Consider the following 22,082-nt stretch of genomic DNA (forward strand, 5'->3'; position numbering starts at 1 on the left):
CCGTATGTCTGTGTGTATGCATGTGTGTCTGTATGTCTGTGTGTATGCATGTGTGTCTGTATGTCTGCTTGTATGAATCTACGTGTGCCTGTGCACGTATGCATGTGTGTCTGCGTCCCTGCGGCTGTGCATGTGCGTCCGCCTGTGTGTGCAGACGCGTGGCGCGGGTGCTGTCCCCAGAGCCCTCCCCCGCCCGGACTCGGTGCTCGTCGCCGCAGCCGGGTATATCGGGCTCTGGTGGGCAGCGGGAGGATGAATCAGAGCCGCCCGCGGAGAGTCTGCGGGGCCGCCCCGCCCGCGCCGTGCAGGGCCGGCGGGTCCCGGCGGGAGGGCGCCGCGGCGGGGGTCACCTTCCCGGCCACGTGCCTGCGGAGACCCGGGGGCGGCGGGCGAACCCGCACCCCGGCCCCGCGCGCCGCAGCGGCCCAGCGCCCCCGAGGAGCCCGCGGGCCCCCGCCCGCCGCCACCTGCGCAGGCCCCGCCGCCCGCGCCGCGCTCCCATTGGCTCCGCCGCGCCGAGTGCGCGCCTCTGCCGCCGCCTCCTCCGCGCCGCCCGCCCGCCCTCCTCCCGCCGCCGCAGCCCCGCCGCGCCGCTCCTCTGCCGCCGGGCAGTCGGCCGGGCTTGCCTCCCCGCCGCCCAATGCTGCCCAGCGCGCCGGCGTCCAGGTAGGGGGGTCCGGCCCGGGACGACCCGGCGGGGACGTGCGCGCGTGCGGAGTGGGTGGATGGGGGGGGCGGCGGGCACCGCGCAGCTGGGCAGGGGCGCGGGGCCGGCGTGGGCAGCGCCCGGGCACGGCGAGGACGGTGGTGGGGTGGGGGCCGCCGCAGGGAGCAGACCCCTGGGACGTTGGGGTTCGGGCGCCCCCCCCCGACCCCGACCTGGGCCCCCGGCTCCCCGCAGGGCGCTGCGCTGGCCCCGTGCGGGCTTAGCGGGCAGCTGATGCGTGCGTCGGATCTGGGCTGCGGGGGTGACTGTCCCCCACCGCCCTGTCCCCCACCGCCCCTTCCCTGCAGCTGGGTGACGCTGTCCCCCACCGCTCCTTCCCGCACCCGGGTGACGCTGACCCCCACCGCTCCTTCCCCCAGCCAGGGTGACACTGTCCCCCACCGCCCCTGGGGTGGCCTGGGGGCCAGGGACGAGGCTGCCGCGGCCGCAGACACAGCGCCAGGCCAGCCGATTGGGCTGTGGCCACTCGCTGCCCATCAGATCTCGCTGCCCACCTCCGGCCCCCCCCCCTCCATTTATTTTTGCGCGCAGGAGTCCGTGAAAAGATGAAAAGGTGACCGGGGTGCAAGGGACACAGGGACAAACCCGACCTTGGCAGCGCCAGCTCCGAGCCCAGCTGCTCCCCAGCCCCCCAGCTCACTCTCACCCAGATGCCCGCTGCCTTTCCTCTGGGCTCAGCCATGAATCACCCACCCTGCCCTGGCTCCCCGCTGCCAGGAGCTACCTACACAACTGTCAGTGATGTCAGAGGGTCTAGCGGTCACCCCCCTAGCCCCCTCTCCTCCCATGACGGTGCCCCAAGTCACCACCTCCCGGGGGCCTCCCAGATTCCCCAGGTGAGGTCCCTGCCTCCTGCCCCTGCCCCGCTTTCTCCTGCCTTGTGGCTTGGTTATTTCCATCTTGTCTGTCACCCTCTAGCCTTCCGAGTGCCTTTAGGGCAAGAGTCTGATTCATATCTGTCACCTGTGCCCTGCCTCACCTCGGTTTGCAGCAACACCGAAGGAGGGGAGGAATGAGCTTGAACTTGGGGACCTAGCCAGTGCCGAGGCTGCTCCTGGCTTCCTCTCACTTCCCTGGGACCCCCCCCCCCCCACCAGTGGAGACCCTTCCTGGCTGTGGCCTTTGGGGAGAAGGGCTGCATTCATGGGGGGGGGGGGCGGGGGGGGTGCCTGCGCCTGGGCCCTGGGTGAGCCCTTTCTTGCTGGGATCGGTCCAGACCTCGGGCAAGTTCCGGCCAGCAGTCTTGGGGCATCTTCCCAGAGCAGGTGCCGGGGCATCACTGCCCGGGAGCCTGCGAGCCACAAGCAGGGGACTTGGCCTCCTCCGCTCTGCCTGCCGGGCTGTACCGGGAGGTCCCGGACTGACACGCTGACCTGTCCCGAGGCTTGGACTCGGCCCCCATCACCCTCCTTCGTGCAGGGAGCAGAGGGAATGTGAGTGGGAGCGTGGTGTGTGCTGCGCCCTCTCAGACTTCCCGGGGTCCAGGGAGTGAGCAGGGAGGTCTGGGGGCCCGTTGGGAAATGGAGGAGCCGGATTCCAACCCGTCTAGAGGCTCTTGTGTCCCCGACAGAGCCCCGAGGGCTGGGACCAGCTGTTGAAGGCCGCTGTGTCCCTGGGGATTCAGCTCCCTCTGCCCCAGCTTTCAGGGAGAGTGTGAGCTCTGTGGGTGAGACCGGGGCTTCCCCCATGGACAAGCATAGTGATTTTATTATTATTATTATTTTTTTTTTTTTTTGCGGAGTGGGGGGAAGGCCACACCTGGTGGTGCTCAGGAGTTACTCCTGGCACTGTGCTCAGGAATTACTCCTGAGAGTGCTTGGGGGGCCATGGGGAGGGCAGGGGGAGCAAACCCAAGTGGCCACGTGCAAGGCAAGGGCAGACGGCTGTGCTGTAGTCCCCGCCCCTGGCACAGTGATCTTTACAGGCCCACCTTCGAGTGCCCAGCCCAGGGCGGCCTCCCCATGCCCTGAGGGCAAAGTGCAGAAGGCCTGCGGCTGTGGTCGGGCCCCTCTCCCCTCCCCCTGCCCCCTCCCGTTCTTGGGAGCTCTTAGGAGCGTCACCTTCAACCCTTACAAAGGTTGGTCCCAGCCCAGCACACTCCCTCCTCTGCCTGCCCAGGCTCAGACTTCTGTTCTTTCTAGAAGCTTCCCTGGCTTGGACTGAGCCCCTGAAGCGCCCCTCCCCACCCCCAGCTCGGCCTTTGGGGCTGCCCCGTTCCCCTCAATCCTGGAGTCCTGGTCTTCGTCCTGTCGTGGATTCGCCTGAATCTTGGCTCCCATCTCTTGGTTTTGGTTTCGTGTGGGGACACACCCAGCAGTGCTTAGGGAATTCCTCCTGGCTCTGTGCTCAGGAAATACTCCTGGCGGTGCTCGCGGGGGATTTGGGGGACCATCTGGGGTGCCGGGGATGAGACCCCGGTCAACAGCGTGCAAGACCGGTGCCCTCCCCGCTGCGATGTCGCTCGGAGCCCCTTGGCTCCCGTTCTGCGCTGGGCTTGACTTTCTCTGGAATTTGATTTAGCATCTCTCATCTGCTGTGGGCGATGGGGACCCACAGAAATTTGCATCACTTCCCTCCGGCAAAGACAGGTGGGGGCAGAAGCTTGTGCTGGAGAGAAGTGAAACTGGACGGGTAGAGCGTGGTTGTGGGGGAGTCCCCCCCACCAGCTGATCTGCCCTGCCTGGGGGCAGGTGGCTGGGAAGGGGGAGGAGCCAAGGGCAAGCTCCTCACGGTTTGCTTTTGCATTTATTTTTAAAAGAACAACAACAACAACAACAACAAGAAGCTCGTTATCTTGCTTTGTTTTATTTTGTTCTGTTTCAGGGCCATGCCTGGTGGTGCTTAGGGCTTACTCCTGGCTCTGTGCTCAGGGATGACTCCTGGTGGGCTTGGGGGAGCCCTATGGGGTGCCAGGGATCCAGCCAGGGTCAGCTGCATGCAACGCAAATGGCACTGCGCTATTTCTTCAGGCCCGACAACATAAAGAAGCTTTTATTGTGTTACTGAGGCAATGTGTACTCACCGGTATTTTAGAATGGACCCGTCAGCCAATGAAAGGAAAGCCTCAGAGATGCTAGTTTGGTTCCAGACTACCTTAATAAATATATATATATATATATATATATATATATTGCAATGCTGAGGAAAGCTGTGTTCTCGCGGGGCTGGAGCGCCTGCGGGGTGCAGGGCAGGATGTCCACGAGAAAGCTCCTCCCCTTCGCACAGGAACTGCTGTGGCACTGACATAGGTGAGCGTGAGCCCTGGGCAGGCAGGAAGGGGGGGTTCTCGGGAAAGCTGGAGGCCGCGTGTGCAGATGCTGGGTGGGAGGAAGCCTGGGTTTCTCTTAAACCTCACTGGGCACTAACATGTGTGTGGTGGTGTGGGGAATGCAGAAGTGGGGTTAGAATACAGGTGCCGGTGAGGTGGGGAGAGATAGAAAGAGGGGGAGAGGGAGCGGGAGAGGGAGGAGAGAGTGGAGAGAGAGAGGGAGAAAGAAAGGGAGAAAGAGAGAGAGAGGGAGAGGGAGAGAGAGAGAGCGCCACCAGGACTGATTCCCTGATCATAGAACCAGGAGTAAGTCCTGGTCACTGCCACGTGTGGCCCCCAAATTGAACTAATGCTAATAATATAATAAATATAAGTATTCCGCTCTCCAGCCCTGTGAGATTTTCAGAGAATCTGCACATTTGAGTTTCTTTTGTAGATTGAAGACCTGCTAGGTTCTTGCATGGGACATACTTGTTCTTAAAAAATAAATAAATAAATCATGGTCATAGTCACGGTCCTCCCATTGTTCATCGATTTGCTCGAGCGGGCCCAGTAACATTGTGAGACTTTGTTGTTACTGTGTTTGGCATATCAAATATATCACGGGTAGCTTGCCAGGCTTTGCCGTGCGGGTGAGATACTCTCGGTAGCTTGCCGGGCTCTCTGAAGGGGCGGAGGAATCGAACCCCGGTTGGCTGCATGCAAGGCAAACACCCTACCCGCTGTGCTATCGCTCCAGCCCCAATAAATAAAAAAATATATATTTAAAGTAATTTTTTTTTAAGTTTTGTTTGTTTGGGGACCACACCCGGCAATGCATGGGGTTTGTGCTCAGGAGTCATTTCTGGTGGGGCTTGGGGGACCGTGGGATATGGGATATGGGAGATTGAACCTGCATTGGCCACGGGCAGGGCAAACACCCTACCCCTGTGCTATCATTCCGCCCGGATTCTAAACATTTTATTTGTTACTTTGTGTGTGTTAGTGCAGGTGGAAGCCAGGGCCTCACAAGTGCAAGGTAGGCAGTTTACTACTGAACTAGATCCCCCCAATACTTGTTATTTATCTAAAAGTCTCACACATCTAGGCTGTGCTGAGAATCAACCCCAAGCCTCCGCGTGCCCTCAGGCCCCTTGGAACACTCTCTCTCTCTCTCTCTCTCTCTCTCTCTCTCTTCCCCCCTCCCCCCGTCTCTCCCTCTCTCTCTCCCTCTTTCCCTCCATCTATCTCTCTCTCCCTCTCTCCATCTCTCCCTCTCTCTCTTTCTCCATCTCTCTCTCTCCCTCTCTTTCTCTCTCCCTCCCTCTCTCTCTCTCTCTCTCTCTCTCTCTGTTTGGGGCCACACTCAGCAGGGCTTGGTGGCTACTCCTGGCCCTGTGCTTGGGGCTGGTCCCAGCAGTGCTTGGAGACTGACGTTCAGGGTTCGAACGTGGCTCCGCACGCTAGGCCGCCCCTCAGCCCTCCAGCTCTCTCTGACCCGTGGGGCCTGTAGTTTGGTGTTTTAGAGGGGCCATGCCCGACAGTGCTTGGGGATCTCTCCAGCTCTGCACTCGGGACTGTAAGGACTCAACGTGACTGTGACCGCAGGGCTGGGACAGGAGGGAGAATGGGATCAGAAGAGGGCTCAATTGATCCTTGTTTGAAGTTGTTTTTTTCTTTTTGGGTCACACCCGAAATTACCCACAGGGGTTACTCCTGGCTCATGCCCTCAGGAATTAGTCCTGGCAGTGCTCAGGGGACCATACAGGATGCTGGGAGTCGAACCCGGGTCGGTCGCGTGCAAGGCAAACGCCCTACCCGCTGCTCTATCACTCCAGCCTGGTCATTGTGTGTAGTTGGTAGAGTTTTGTTGCGTCTGGGGGAAGCTTCCTAACAGTGCTTAGGAGGCTGAAAGGCCCCTCTTGGCAGTTCTCAGCCCACAGAGCCTGCGGTGCGAGGTGGGGGCCTGAGGATGTGGAGGGCCTGGGCTCTGCGGGGCTGAGCTTAGAGAACCCCAGGGCCGCACCTAGCGATGCTTGGGGACCGTGCGGTGCTGGGGATTGAACCAGGGTTCAGTCTGCAGGGCGACACGTGAGTCCTCCCTGGACCGTCTCCCTGGCCCTGAAGCCAGCACTGTGGACTGTTTCCGGCCCAGAGTTCGGTTTCAGTCCCAGGCCCTGCAACAAACGGAACACATTTCCAGTATCATATCTGGAGATCGTTTCCGTTTCCTGTCTGGGGAATAAGCGCAGGGGGTGGGGGGGATCGGAGCTCCTAGGATTGCTCAGAAATAATTGCACAGAATAATTGCTGCCGGATTCACTCATTTACTCAAGGAGGCACCAAAGGAGATTGGATGATCAAAGGTGGAGTCACTAAATAAGCTTAATCCATTTGAGAAATAAAAGTCCTGAGGATTAAGTGCTGCAGGCCAAGGTTATGGAAGCCGGAAGCGGGGAGATTAAGCAGACTCCACCTTTTGGCTAAAGGATCGGGGTTTTGATCTTGTATTATTACCCCCCTGGGGCTTCTGGTCCAGGGACCCCCTTTCTCAGGCTGCAGAGAGTGTGCTGGACGTGGCCAGGAGCTCTGTGCTCGATAGAGGGCCCCGGGACATACTTCCGGCCTCCCTGTAAGAAACAGCCGTTTCAGGCGGCTGTGGTTGTGCCCCTGAATCTTGAGCACTGTCTTCTGTGGGCCACGCACCATGGTAGGTACTGAGAGGAGCAGGGCAGAGTGTAATGCCCCAGGGGAGAGGCGGGCGGAGTGAAAGGCCACTTAAGGCCTTTACTGAACGGTGTCTTTCGTGTAATGCCACCAGGGGCCAGAGCGATAGGACAGCGGGTCCAGGCACTGGCTTTGCACACTGCAGACCTGGGTTCCATCCCCGGCACCCCATATATATAGTCCCTCAAGCCCCGCCAGGAGTGATCCCTGAGCACAGAGCCAGGAGCAGGCCCTGAGCACCGCAGATGTGGCCCCCAAAACAAACCAAACCAAAAGGATTCATTAATTAAATTAAAAGAAAAAAGGAAAGATAGGCACATGTGTCTCCGCGTTTATTTCTTCATGGAAGTATCCAGAAGGCTGCGTGTCCCCTGGACGTGGGCTTTGGGAGGGCAAGTCCCGGGTCCATGAGGCCACTTCCTTCTTTCCAGCGTCCTCTGCTGTTTGCATTTGATACAACAAATATCATTTCAGAGAATTTTTCAGAGGGGCCACTTCTGGTGACCCTTAGGGGTCCCCGGGGCCATACCCAGCGGTGCTGGGGGAGGTCCCGTGGGCAGGGTGCCACCCCCGGGCCCTAAGCTTGTGTGCTCTCCCTAGCTCCTTTTTTTTTTTTTCTTTTTGGGTCACATGCAGTGATGCTCAGGGGTTACTCCTGATGGTGCTTGGGGGACCGCCTGGGATGCTGGGAATCGAACCTGGGTCAGCCGTGTGCAAGGCAGATGCCCTCCCCGCTGTGCTATCGCTCCAGCCCCCTCTTCCTGGGCTTTTAAAAAGTGTTTTTGTGTCTTGGTAAAACCCGAGGCTTTTCCCTGACGCCTTAAACGAAACAGCTCCTTCAGCTGCTCCCTCCCCTGCTGGCTGGTCAGGTGCCCAGAAGCCTTGGCTCCTGCACTTCCCTTGGTGGCTGGCTGTTAGCCGCGCCCTCATGGCCTGGCTTCTCTGCTTCCTCCTCCTTCCAGGCTTGGTGGGTTGGGAAGGGGCTGACACTCCGCTGGGTGTCAGGAGAGGCCATGGAATGTGGGGGGCAGTGTTTCCTGGGGGAACGGGGGAGGCAAGCCTGAATTCCACACCCATGAGCCAAGCATGACCCTTGTTCCTTCGGTCTGGCCAATGCCGTCCTAGTCATCCCATTTTACAGAGGTGGCTACTGAGGCCCACTGGTCAGCCGGCAGAAGAGGCAGGTTCTGGTGTTGGGCAGTCTGGGCGAGAGGCCGCATCCTAACCTCTGTCCCTGGGTTCGTCTCTTTGGGGAGATCAGCTCAGAGACAGGGGTCAGCACGCTCCCTGGCTGGGGGCTAGGGGACCCTCAGGGAGGGCCTTCTGCAGGAGGGGGACCTGTGATAGATTGGGAGGCTGGGCACTGAGATGCAGTGATCTCAGTGGGGACCGTGGGGAGGAGCCCGCACAGGCGTGACAGGGGGAAGTGAGGCCCCCACACTCACCCACCCGGCTTCCCTGGGCTCGCACCCATGTCTAGCCTGGCAGCGAGGGTGTCAGGGCGCAGGGGGGGCCCGCACTGGGAACCCTCTGCCTGCCTTTGGACAGTTTCCTCTTCTGTGCTTATGTTGGGGCCACACCCCGCAGTGCTCAGGGCTTGCTCCTGGCCCTGCACTCAGAGATCCCCTCTGACAGAGCCCGGGGGACCCTCTAGGCTGCCGGGGATCGAACCCAAGCCAGCCTCATGTGAGGCCCTACCCGTTGTGCTATTTCTCTGGCCCCTTAAGGATCACTCTGGTATGGCTCAGGGACCGGAAGGGAGGCCGGGGGCCAAACACCGGCCAGCCGCATGCAAGGCGAGCGCTCTGCCCACTGTACCGTCGCTCCGGCTGTCTGCTGTACTTCTGAACAGGTTACATGAAACGCCACCAGCCTTTGCAGTTGGAGACACGGTACTGCGGGGGGGGCGGGGGGGGGGGTGCGTTCCCTGAGGCTCTTTCTTTTCTCATCCCGCTGAGGCACCCCTTACTCCCTCCCACACTTCCTCATAGTAATGCAGCCCAAATCCCAGGTATCACGTCATCATGAATATATGAAGATGTACCTGAAAAACTGACAAGAGCCTTTCCTCACCAGAACTGCCGTTATCACAGCAAAGACAAAACTACGCCCACTTGTCCTCAGGGACCTCTCAGCACTCCTCCTGGTTTGTACACAGCTCCTTCTCCTTCTCCTCCTCCTCTTCCTCCTCCTCCTCTTCCTCCTCCTCCTCTTCCTCCTCCATCTCTTCCTTCTTCTCCTCCTCCTTCTCCTCCCCCTTCTCTTCCTTCTCCTCCTCTTCCTCCTCTTCCTCTTCCTCCTCCTCCATCTCTTCCTTTCTCTCTTCCTCCTCTTCTTCCTCCTCCTCCATTTCTTCCTCCTCCTCCTCCTCCTTTTCCTCCTCCTCCTTCTTTTCTTCCTCCTCCTCCTTTTCTTTCTCCTCCTCCTCCATCTCTTCCTTCTTCTCCTCCTCCTCTTCTTCCTCCTCCTCCTCTTCCTCCTCCTCCTTCCCCCTCCTTCTCCGCCTTCTCCTCCTCCTCTTCCTTCTCTTCCTCCTTCTCCTCCTCCTCCATCTCTTCGTCGTCCTCCCCCTCGTCCTCCTCCTCCAGCTCTTCTTCCTTCTACTTCTTCTACATCTTTTTTCTCTTTTCCTCTTCCTCCTCCTCCTCCTTCTTTCCTGGCGATACTTAAGGTTTACTCCTGGCTCTGTGCTCAGGGATCAATCCTGGTGGAGCACAGAGGGCCAAATGTGGTACCAGGGATTGAATCTGGGTTGGCTGTCTGCAAGGCAAGCGCCCTCCCTGTTGTATGTTGGAATCAGGATCCAGTTGAGATGCACACACCGTGCCTTGCTCAACCTACTGAGCCCTCGTTTCTTTTCTTGCCCCTCGTGGATCCCATGGCCTCTGTGGGGAGGGTCACTTGCTCCTCTGTCCTTGGGTGAGCTGGTGGTCGGGTGGCTCAGTCTTCGAACCCCTCCTCATGCGGTCTCCTGCAGATCCTTCTGACTTTGCCCTCAAGAGGCCAGAAATTCGCTTATGCGGCCGCGCAACATCTCCTTGTATATACAAAGTGATCAAGGGAAAGTAAATCATCCAACGTTTCTCCCTGAAAATCAGGCTTAACTCTTTTGCAAACCACAACACTCAAAAGGAGAGAGAGAACAGAGGGGAATGCCCTGCCACAGAGGCAGGGTGGGATGGGGGGCATGGGGGGTGGGAGGGATACTGGGATCTGTGGTGGTGGGAAATGGGCACTGGTGGAGGGATGGCTATTCGAAATAATAAATAAATAAATAAATAAATAATGAAAAAGTAAAATAAAAAAAAAGAAGCCAGAAATTGGAGGCTGGGGAGATAGCGAGGGAGGAAGGATCTTGGCTTCCGCATGAACAATTATGGTTCAATCTCGGTAACGGCTGATGGTTCCCCGAGCACTGCCAGGAGTGATTCCTGAATGCAGCTGGGTGTGACCCCGAGTGGGAAAACCAGCAAGCGCGGTGCTGGGAATCAGCCTCTCATACCTCCCTTGCTGCCTCTCTCCTTCCCTCCTTCCTGCTGTATTGCAGCAGCCTCTGCCTGGTCTTCCTGCCTCCGCCCTCGCTCCTGTGGTCAGAGAGACTCAACAGCCGAAGTCAGGGCGCAGGGCCATCAGCTTGGGGCTGGAGAGAGCTCGGGTTGTTCAAGCATTTGCCTTGCGCACGGCTGACCTGGCCTCACATGTGCTTGTGGTCCTCTGAGCACAGAGCCAGGACTGAGCCCCGAGTACCGCCAGGGGTGGTGGCCCAACCCCTCCAAATAAAATAAAATAAACCCGGGTCATGCTCTCGGCGGGAGGTCGGGGAGGGCACCTGCTCTGTGAGTGTGAGACTGCCAAGGCCCAGGAGACGATGCCAGCCCTGCACCACAGGCCTGATGCATCTGCAGTGGCCCTGCCCGGGGCGTCCCCAGCGTGCTGGGCAAGTACGTGGACGCCACCCAGTCTGACTCCATGGGGAGTGGCAGGTGGGACAGGAGCCCAGGCCTTGTGCCATCTGACTTTGGAATCACAGGTCAAGGGGCATGCCTGCCCACGCCCAGCACCCGTGCAGGTGAGGATATTCTCTCAGGAGAAGGGTGCAGTGTCCGGTGCCTGCAGTAACGGGGGGGAGGGGGGAGAGGGGACAGGGCCCCATGCCACCAGGGGTGCTGAGGGCCCCTCCTCTACCTCCTTCCTTCATGAAGCCTCTCAGGAAGGCCTTTGTTTACTTGAGTTGGGGGGAGGGGGGCACGCCCGGTGTTGCTCAGGGGACCCTGCGCTACCAGAATGCACCAGAATGCAACCCTGGCTCTGCTCGTGCATTCAAAGCCTGTGCTCAGGGTCCCGGAGCTGCTGCCCCCCGCCCGGAAGTTCCTCGTCACCCTCCTGCGACTTCTGCAGAGAGGAGACTCAGGCCCACGGGTGACAGGTGGCTCAGCTGGGACGAGAGCACTCCCTCACTCGGGACCCTGAGCAGTCACAGCCTGGCCTGGCGGCCGTGGCTTGTTCCTCTTGTGCGCTAACGCAGCAGACCCGGGTGTCCTCGGCTCAGGCGTGGAGGGAGCCCACCTCGTCTCTGGGCCTCTGGATCCCCGGTTAGCTGCCCAACACCTGGGGACCCCCGCTGAGCTGTAAGGACACCCTGCGGCCCCGCGGGCATGCTCACCTCCCCCTCAGCACCCCATTTCCAGAAGGGTAAACTGAGGCTGCAAGAGGCGCCGACGGTTCCCAGCGGAGCTCCCTCGGGGAGGAGGCCTAGAGTTGGACCCAGACTGCCCCCGATACTGGGTCTCCCCACCTCTGCCTGCTCTCCTCCCCCACCCCAGATCTGGTGTCACCTCTATCAGCTGCTCCATCGGACACCAGGCGGCCAGCAACCGCCCCCCCCCACAGTGTTGGGTGACTGGCCGCCCGCTCACCTGCCCTGCTTGGCCCTGCCCCAGGTGGGGCACCTCTGATCCTGGACCCACCCTCACTTGCAGGCCCCAGCTCCGGGCCTTTGTCCTGGGCCCCCAAGGGTGGCTGGGCCTTGGTGCCACCCCCCCGGGGTCGGGATCAGGATTCAGCTCAGGGCGTCCCTCTGTGGTCCAGTGCTGAGCTGGGGCCTGGGCTCCCCGCCCCCCACCCCAACTCCTGGGAATAGTTTTTCCGCATGCAAAGTCCATGCAAATAAGCCCATCTCTCTGGGAGAATTCTGTTTTATTTTTTGTCTTGGGGCCACACCCTGCAGTGCTCAGGGCTTACTCCTGGCTCTGTACTCGGGGTCACTCTTGGGAGTGCTTGGGAGACCATATGGGGTGCCCGGGGTGGAACCTGGTTGGTAGCAAGGCAAGCTCCCCACTCACTGTGCTATCTCTACGGCCCCTTGTTGGTGTGGGCACAGGGCCATCCGCTGGGAGCCCCCGCACCCCCTCAGCTGCCTCTCAGCGCCCCAACTCCATCATCCTGTCCCCTCCAGATGGAGATTTTTCTAATTTGATCATTTTGTTTGCATTAGATAGACTTCTATAAATAAAACCCTCCACCGATTTGGATGTTCTAAAATCAGGTACCAACTGCGATGTAAAGAAAGTTTCACTTCCTTCTTCCGATTCACCAGGTTCTAGAGAAACCTCTACAGGTGACCTATATATATATTTTTTTTACTTTTTAAATACTAACATGCATAAATAGATTCTACTTTCCCCCCTCCCCCCATTAGGGGGCCTCACCCAGCAGTGCTTTGGAGTCACTCCTGGCAGTGCCTAGGGGAGCATGCATTGCCGCGGGTTGAACCAGGCCTCTGAGTGCAGAACTATGCATTTTTACAGTTTGATATAAAAAGTCACTATTTGGGACTGGAGAGATAGTACAGCGGGTAGGGCGTTTGCCTTGCATGTGGCCGACCCCGGTTTGATTCCCAGCATTCTATATGGTCTCCTGAGCACCGCCAGGAGTAATTCCCGAGTGCAAAACCAGGAGTAACCCCTGTGCATCACAGGTGTGGCCCCAAAGCAGGCAGGCAGGAAGGAAGGAAGGAAGGAAGGAAGGAAGGTCACAGCTCAAAAGGAAGGAAGGAAGGAAGGAAGGAAGGAAGGAAGGAAGGAAAGAAGGAGGAAGGAAGGAAGGAAGGTCACAGCTCAAAAGGAAGGAAGGAAGGAAGGAAGGAAGGAAGGAAGGAAGGTCACAGCTCAAAGAAAGATCCCCTGGGACCCTGCAGGCCTTTTACCATGTGTCCCTCCCCTGTTCTGGAGGGACCCCCATTCTAGATAGGTTATCAGTAGCTTTGTTTTGAGGTTTTGCCGTGTGCATCCAAACCAAATGATTCTTCCTTTGCACTTTAATGAATGGAGTGATATATTTTTAAATGTCTGGCACCTTTCCCATGAACATGTTCTTTGTGCCATGCATCTAGCTTGTTCCTGGTGGTAGGAGCCCTTTCTTTTCTTCCCGTGACTGACTTCTTCATCTTACAGTCATGGGGCTCTTTCTGATTTTTTTGGGGGGGTTATGAAGTGATGTTTTTGTTTTGTCAAATGTGGATTTTTATTATCGTTAAAGATTTCTATAAATTTGATGTTTCTCTCTTTGCACTGTTTCTCTCTTTGCACTGGGGCTGGAGCGATAGCACAGCGGGTAGGGCGTCTGCCTTGCACGCAGCCAACATGGCCGACCCGAGTTCGATTCCTCCGCCCCTCTCGGAGAGCCCGGCAAGCTACCGAGAGTAGTCGATATGCCAGACACAGTAACAACAAAGTCTCCAATGGAGACGTTACTGGGCCCGCTCGAGCAAATCGATGATCAACGGGAGGGCCTTTACCTTTACCTTTTTACCTCTTTGCACTGATTATTCTCCGTGATGTTCAAATTGTCTCATGTTCAAAAGCACGCACCTTTTTTAATGGGCTCTGCTATTCCTTTCATTAAAATTTTCTATTCCAGGGGGATGGAGAGACAGTACAGTGGGTAGGGCTCTTGCCTGGCACGTGACTGAACTGGGTTCTATTCCCGGCACCCCATCTGGTCCCCCGAGCCTGCCAGGGGATCCCTGAGCACAGAGCCACGAGTTAGCCCTGATTACGGCTGGGTGTGACTTCCCCTGAAACAAATAGAAAAAGGTTTTTTCCAGGGTTTTCACTGTCCATGGTGTCCAGAGAGCAGGGGAACGAGGAACCCAAACTCCACCTCCCTGATGCCCCACGCTGCTCTGTGGAATAGCCTCACCAGAAGGAAGATGTTCTGGCCCTCAGAGCTGCAACAGTCGTTTCTCCAAAGGTCATGGACCTACAGATGTAAATTCTTAAAAAAAAAAGTTATATACAAATATGTTTCATATTTTTAACTTTTAAAAATTACATTTTGGGGGGCTGGAGTGGTAGTACAGCGGGTAGGGCATTTGCCTTGCATGCGGCTGACCTGGGTTCGATTCCCAGCATCCCATATGGTCCCCTGAGCTCCGCCAGGAATAATTCCTGAGTGCAGAGCCAGGAGTAACCCCTGAGCATCACCGGGTGTGACCCAAAAAGAAAAGTGTTTCCAAAGTTAATCATTCTTTGATTCCAGAACATTCCATCTTTCCAGAAAAAAAACCTTGCCCATTAGTGGTGACTACTTTTCCATTCCCTTCTCTCACTCAGCTCAAGCAACCATCAATCTTCTGCCTCTATAAATTTCCTTATTTCGGATATTTGGTATAAATGAAACCATGCATGTATTTTATTTTATTTATTTTGGGTGCTTGAGAGACTACCTGGCAGTGCTCAAGGACCACACCTGACCACACCTGTGCTCGAGTGGGGTGGGGGCCAGACCTGGAGGTGCCAAGATCGAAACCAGGGTCATGGCTGTATGCTAGGCTGTGACTTAACCTCTGTACTGTCTCCCTGGCCCTGAATTACGCACATCTTTGGTGTCTCGAATGATAATCCGGCTGGTAAGGTACTCACCTTGCATGTGGCCAACCGGGCTCAATCCCTATGTGCTCCCCTGAGCATTGTCCAGAGTGATCCCTGAGTGCAGAGCCAGGTGTCGCCCCAAAACACAAACAAAACAAAACTAAACACACACACACACACATCTTCTTGTTGCTTCTTTAACTTATGTTTTTAAGATTCACTGTTTTTATTTTTATTTATTTTTATTATTTTTATTTTTTTGCTTTTTGGGTCACACCCGGCGATGCACAGGAGTTACTCCTGGTTCATGCACTCAGGAATCACTCCTGGCGGTGCTCCGGGGACCATATGGGTTGCTGGGAATCAAAGCTAGGTCGGCTGCGTGCAAGGCAAACGCCCTACCCGCTGTGCCCCTCACTTTTTTTATTTTTTGATTTTGTTTTTTTGACCACACCTGGTGGTACTCAGGACTTACTCCTGGCTCTGTGCTCACTCTTGATGGTGCTTGGAGGACCATATGTTGGTGCTGGGGATTGAACTGAGGTCCACCACAAGCACCTCACCTCCTATACTATCTCTCTGATCCTGGTGTTGTAATAGCACTTTCAACTCCAACGTTTCGTTTGCACTGCCTACAAACGCCACAAGGATGACCAAACCCAGGACAGCATTCATGCAAAGTGTGCTGTCTACTGCTGAGCTATACCTCAGGATCCAGTATTACTCTCCCTTACCCCCTATTTTATTTATTTATTTTTTTTGCCGCACACAGCGCTGTTCAAGTTTTACTTCCAACTCTGAGCTCAGGGATCACTCCAGGCAGTGCTGGGGAATCCTGTGATGCTGGGGATTGAACCTCAGTTAGCCACATGAGAGGCAAGAGCCTACCCACTGCACTATCTCTCCGGCCCCTTTTCCCTCCCCTGTTTTGCAACTAATATCTCACTGTGTGGGCGTAAACACTGTGTCTTCATGTGTCTGTCGGTGCATGTCAGCGTGGCATCTGCTTTTCAGTTTCTATGAAAAATGCTCTGGGAACACTTATCCATGAGTTTCTGTGTGGCCAGATGTTGTCCTTCCCCTTGGACACAGAGCCAGGAGTCGGATTTCTCAGCACACGAGACCTGTCAGCTTCATCTTGAAGGGCCACCACTGACTTCCAGGCTGCATAGGAGACATGCCCACCAGCAGTCTGCAAAAGTCCCAGTTTCTTTTCGTCTTTGCCAACCCTTGTCATTGCCCATCTTTCTATTTGGTTTGTTTCCTTGGGCTGCACCCTGTGGTGCTCAGGGTGCACTCCCACCTAGGGATCATGCTGCAGGGGCTCAGGGGCCCCATGCGGTTCCAGCCAGTGTGGACTGCACCAAGGCAAGGGCCTCCCCCCGGACTGTCTCTCCAGCAACTGTCTGTCCTTCTGCTCAGAGTCATCCTGCTCGGTGGTGTGAAGGGACAGCTTATGGTTTAAGTTGTGCTTCTCGAAAGCTTAATCCCTGCCAAACATCTTGCATACACTAGTTGGCCTTTGTGTATCTTCCCTGAAATGATATCTTTTCATATCCTTCACACATAATTATTACTATTATTATTATTATTATTATTTTGGTTTTTGGGCTCTGTGCTCAGGGATCACTCCTGGTAATGCTAAGGGACCATATGGGATGCTGGGGCTCAAACCCGGGCCAGCTGCGTGCAAGGAAAGCGCCCTCCCCACTGCCCGTTTTTTTTTTCTTTTTTTTTGGGTCACACCCATCGATGCACAGGGGTTACTCCCCTGGTTCATGCACTCAAGAATTACTCCTGGCCATGCTTGGGGGACCATATGGGATGCTGGGAATCGAACCTGGGTCAGGCTGCATGCAAGGCAGACACCCTACCCGCTGTGCTATCACTCCAGTCCTATCTACCTGTTTTTAAGTGGGCGATTTGCATTCATGTTGTTGAGTGCTGCCCCCTCACCCACGATCACAGAGAGGGGACCGCCAGGGTCATGGCTGTGCCTCTGGGGGACACTGGGGCCTGACCTCTGTGGCCTGCATGCATCAGGCAGCTGATTGGAGGCCCAGCGCCATCTCTGGGCCTCTATGACTGAGTCCTCAGTGTCGTTGTATCTCTAGGTACCAAGCGCTCATCAGATGCTCACGCAAATGTTTGCTCCCTGGCTGGGGGCTTGGCATACCCTGTTGGTCTGTTGGACGGGCAATACTCTGGGGGTTGGAGGCAGCTTTGAGAATTCTAGAAACCAAGTGAAGGAGCCAACCCAGAGTGTGAGACTCTCTGGAGCGGGGGCTCCAGCCTCGGGGCTGGTGGCCAGAGGCACCCCAGCTGTGGCTGCAGGCACTAGAGCCAGGTTCCCAGCCGGACACACACCCTCCAAACCCCCAACTTCAGCTGTCCCCTCAGTCCCAGCCCAGCGCCCTTGTCTTCCTAGGTGACCCCCAGTGACCCCAGATGGCGGGGGGGGGGGCGGGAAGTTGCTCTTGGACTTTAGTCACTGATTCTTTTTGGGAAAAACTGGGCACAAACAAGGTAAAGTGTTTTCTTTATTGTATGACTCAGCAGTGCCTTTAGCCTGCTGGTGTGTGTTACGGCTGTCCAGGAACAGAGTGGCTGAAACCGCGCCAAGGAGAGACGTCCTTCTGCGGGTTCAACAGGATGGATAAGTTAACAGTGGTGCATGCATGCATCTGATGACATGTTATTTATTTGTTTGTTTTTGGATACTTTTTTTTGTTTTTTGTTGTTTATTTATTTATTTTTGCTTTTTTGGGTCATACCTGGAGATGCACAGGGGTTACTCTTGGCTCTGCACTCAGGAGTTACTCCTGGCGGTGCTCAGGGGACCATATGGGATGCTGGGAATCGAACCCGGGTCAGCCGCGTGCAAGGCAAACGCTCTACCCACTGTGCTATTTCTCCAGCCCCTGGATACTTTCTTTTTAAATTTTTATTGAGTCACCTCGAGATACACAGTTACAAGGTTGTTTATGATCTGGTTTCAGTCATACAAGTTCCAAAACCGGTCCTTTCACCAGTGTACATTTCCCACCACCAATGTCCCCAAGGCAAGACAGGTACTTTTCTTCTCTCTCTCTCTCTCTCTCTCTCTCTCTCTCTCTCTCTGTCTCTTTCTTTTGGACATTATGATTTGCAATACAGGTACTAAAGGTTATCATGCATATCCCTTTATCTCCTTTCAGCACTCATTTTTTTGTCCAGAGTGATCATTTCCAACTATCATTGTCATAGTGAAATGACATATTTAGCATTAAAAAGCAGTTGTCATGCTATAAAAAACATGGAGGAGCCTTAAATATCTACTAATAGGTGGGGCTGGAGTGACAGTACAGTGGGTAAGGTTCTTGCCTTGCACACAGCCTACCTGGGTTCAATCTCCAGCACCCTATATGATTCCCTGAGCACTTCCAGGAGTGATCCCTGAAACAAAAGTAAGCCCTGAGCACTTTTGGGTGTGGCACCAAAGCAAAAACAAACCAAAAAAAAATTTAAAAATCTATTAATAGGATCAGGGAGATGGCTCAAAGGGCTGGGGCATGTGTGCGCTTGCACAGGGCAGCCCCAGGTTCCATCCCTAGGACCAAATGGTCCCCTGACCCTCTCCAGGAGAAGGTCCCCCTAGCCTCGACCTGGGAGCAGCTTCTGAGCATTGATGGCTGGGTGTGACCCCAAGACAAATAAGTGAACAAAAGATAATAAGTAAAAGGAGCCAGAAAGATGCACGAGAAGGCTGTATACCTTTTGATTCCAAATATATGACAGTTTTGAAAAGGTGAAACTCTGGAGAGAGTTTCCAGGGTGCTGGTTGCTGGGGGCTGAAGACAGGAGACAGCGACATGCAGTTCCCGGGGCCTTCCAGAAATAAGCTTGCGTCTGATCCTGTGCTTGGTGGGGCCCGTGGCATGGTACATTTGCTGAAATCGCAGAATGTAGAACACCCCGGGGACCTCAGGGAATCTCTGGGCTAGCTTGGTCATGATGTGTCATTTCTGGGTCGCTGATGCTAAGGATCCCGGGGTACCCCTCAGGGACGTGGGGTAGCCAATGAGGAGCTTGGGGGAGGGCGATTCCCTAGGTTTTGCTCCGTTGTGCAAAATGGAGCCAAACTGCTAAAACAGCTAAACAGTGTGTTTGCTAAACAAACAAACCCCAGCATGATTCATTCAAAACAGAACAGCAGGGAGCAGAGCATGTTAGGAAAAATGCCTCAGGATTAAGGGGCCGGCCCTGGCTGATCCCTGTGGGCCGGGCACATTGATCAGGTGCCCAAACAAGCTGGTTGGGCGTGTGGGTGCGCCCCCTGGTGGCTGAGAACCCTGGAATGTTTCTCCTTAAAATGGAGCATCCCTGGGGCTGGAGCAAAAGCACACAGCGGGTAGGGCGTTTGCCTTGCACATGCCAGACCCGGGTTCGATTCCCAGCATCCCATATGGTCCCCTGAGCACCACCAGGAGTAATTCCTGAGTGCAGAGCCAGGAGTAAACCCTGTGCATCGCCGGGTGTGACCCACAAGAAAAGCAAAAAAAAAAAAAAAAAAGGAGTGTTCCTGTGCCTTGTAGCAAGGGTGCGATGGATCAAATTTAGATCCCCTTCATTTTTTTTTCTTTTTTGGGCTGGAGCAATAGCACAGCAGGTAGGGCGTTTGCCTTGCAAGCGGCCAACATGGCCGACCCGAGTTCGATTTCTCCGCCCCTCTTGGAGAGCCCGGCAAGCTACCGAGAGTATCTCGCCCGCAAGGCAGAGCCTGGCAAGCTCCCCGTGACGTACTCGATATGCCAAACATAGTAACAATTGTCACAATGGAGACGTTACTGGGCCTGCTCGAGCAAATAGATGAACAACGGGAGGACAGTGACAGTGGTGTGTTGTGTGTGTGCGGGGGTGTGGCTCCCAAGTGGTGGTGAGGAGGTCCGGGGCCCCATCAGTGGTTCTCGGCCAGTTGGCCAGTGGGTTCAGCAGAAAGGGTCAAAGATGCGCTGTGGTCCAGGCCCTAGGGATGAAGGATGCCCAGGCCAGCACGTGGTGTGGGCTCTCCAGGAACTGGTGCTGCTGATGGGCGCACGCTAGGCAGGTGCTGTTCTCTCCGGCGTTCTATGTTCTGTTTGGGGGGATGCTCCCTGCCTTGTCCTGACTGTGCCCTGTTCTGCCCTCCTGCTGTGGCCAGGTCCTCACTCTGGCCACTCGTCCCCCCCACCCTGTGTTCAGGGGCTGTTTCCTACAGCTGTCCCTGGCACTAGCTGGCAAGGGTGGGTCCCCGGACAGAGACGCTGGAAGGAAGATCTTGTGCGCAGAGCGTGGGGAGTGCTCGGGGGACTTGATGCTTGTAGCATGGAGGGCTAGCGGGAGTGGCCGAGGAGGGGACCCAGTCTCCCTGGACCCAGTAGGGTGGCACTCGGTGTGGTCCTGAACACAAGCCTGTGCCAGTGGCTGGAGATGAGCCTCTGCGGGAGGCGGCAGGAAGGCGAGAGGGTGCTGGCGCCCCTCTGTCCTAAGCCGGCTCCTGGGCAGTGTGGCTCATACACTGGGTGTGACCTGTTCCAGCTTTCCATGTGCCTCGGTGCCCCTGCCCAGCCTTCCTGCGGGGTATCTAAGGCATTGCAGGCTGAGCTGCCATCTGTGGGCACCCGGGAAGCTCTGCCAGGCAGCCGTGCAGCGTTCCCTCCCAGGACAGCCCAGTGTCGCTGGGTCCTTGACGACACTTGCTACCGTCTGTCCTTTTCTTGTAGTCGCTCCAGTGGACCAGCCCTCAGGGACTCTTAGTGGGGGAAACCCCGTCCCTGTTGTGTGAACGTGAGATTGGGGGGCTCCCGGGGATGTGCCCCACCTGGCTGTATAGTCGGTCATTTCCCAGGGTCAGCTTCAGAGCCCAGCCCTGGCCGGCGCAGTGAAAGGCGATTCCCCAGCCTTGGTGCCTTGGTGCGAGGGGCAGCTGAGAGTCCAGCTCTGCGGGGCAGGGGGGACAGAGACGGGGACAGCTTGCCGCCTGTGAGGCCACGTGCACTCGGGGTCTCCCGAGGACACAGGCAGCAGCCAGGATGACTCACTCACGTGTGTCACAGCCTTTCCAAACCGCTTTATCATCCTGGCTCCGTCAGCCCCGCACCGCAGCCCTGGAAGGCAGCTCGGCTCTGGCTCCATCTGACGGAAGGGGAAACTGAGGCAAAGTCAAGGGCGAGCTTGTGAGCCCAGACATGGAGTCCAAGCCCAAAGTCCCCAATTTTCAGGCTGGAGAAATAGTGTGGAGCAGAGACATTTCCCTCGCATCAGGCCGACTCGGTTTCCATCCCCAGCACCACATAGGAGCGCTGGCACTGCCAGGGGGCACTCCTGAGCACAGAACCCGGAATAGCCTTGCGCGCCCATCGCTGTGGCCACAGAACAAAAGATCCCAAGTTTTCATCTTAGTGGTATTAACCTGTGAGTTCATAACATGCATGGGTGCTGCGTGATGCATGCGTTTGGTGGCCGAGAGCCACCTCCTGTCCTCCCCAGGCCTCCCCAGCAGAGAGACAGAGAGATGGGGGGACCACAGCCTGATGGTGAAAATGGCCCGTTTAATGCAGAGCTGCTAGAATCCTTATAGAACATCTGCAGGGGTCAGAGGCATAGGACTGCATGTCTGTGTGATTTACAGAGGTAAAACATTCCAGCAGAGGCAATTCGCTGGACGAGATAAACCCAAGGAGATGCTCTGTCTCCAAAGGTTAGCAACATGGCTTTTCTCTTTCCTTCTAGTTGTGTATATCAAATAATTAAGTCAAACAATTAATCACACAATCAATCAGACAATTAAGTCAATTTCTCACCAATACTTGGCAGTTGATGGATAAACACAGTAAGAGATAAAGATCCCAAACTTAATTCTCTGGGCTCTTAGTTCTCTGAGAGCAAGCAAGGCTTTTACCGTAAATCCACGACTAAGTCTTCAGGCTAGTTCAGCTTTGCTTCTTCATGGGGGTCCTGTCTTTTAAGTCATAACAACATGCATCAAGACCATGCATTGGGGCTGGAGAGATAGCACAGCAGGTGGGGCATTTGCCTTGCACACGGCCAACCCGGGTTCGATTCCCAGCATCTCATATGGTCCCCTGAGCACCGCTAGGAATAACTCCTGAGTGCAGAGCCAGGAGTAACCCCTGTGCATCGCCAGGTGTGACCCCCCCCTCAAAAAAAAGACTGTGCATTTATGCTTTCTAGACCGTCTCAAACTGGGGTAGCTTTGTCACTCACCCTGAATCCATCCCAGTCCCAGGGTAGGCCCTCCCTTTTGGGCTGTTAGGAGCTACAGCAACTGATGCTGGGATCAAGTAATTATGAATATTATTATAAATAATATCCTGGGATATATTATTATAATATATGATATGTCATCTTATTATGACATCTTATTATCTCATTCCTACTTTGGACAAACTGGCAGGCTACCAAATGTAGCCTGCCCACACGGCAGAGTCTGGCAAACTCCCCGTGGCGTACCCAATATGCCAAATACCAG

General features: G+C 55.8%; 1 protein-coding gene across 2 annotated transcripts in view; it reads left to right on the forward strand.

The window, feature by feature from the left end:
* The first annotated feature begins 571 nt into the window (after positions 1 to 571).
* PACSIN1 (protein kinase C and casein kinase substrate in neurons 1) overlaps positions 572 to 22,082 on the forward strand; it is a 53,582-nt gene continuing 32,071 nt past the window's right edge. For both annotated transcript variants that reach the window (XM_056132638.1, XM_056132641.1), the window contains exon 1: positions 572 to 666. The gene's annotated coding sequence lies outside the window, so the exon portion shown is untranslated. The remainder of the gene's footprint in view (positions 667 to 22,082) is intronic.

The sequence above is a fragment of the Sorex fumeus genome, unplaced genomic scaffold (assembly GCF_029834395.1).
Source record: "Sorex fumeus unplaced genomic scaffold, SorFum_2.1 ptg000094l, whole genome shotgun sequence".
NCBI classification, from domain to species: domain Eukaryota; kingdom Metazoa; phylum Chordata; class Mammalia; order Eulipotyphla; family Soricidae; genus Sorex; species Sorex fumeus.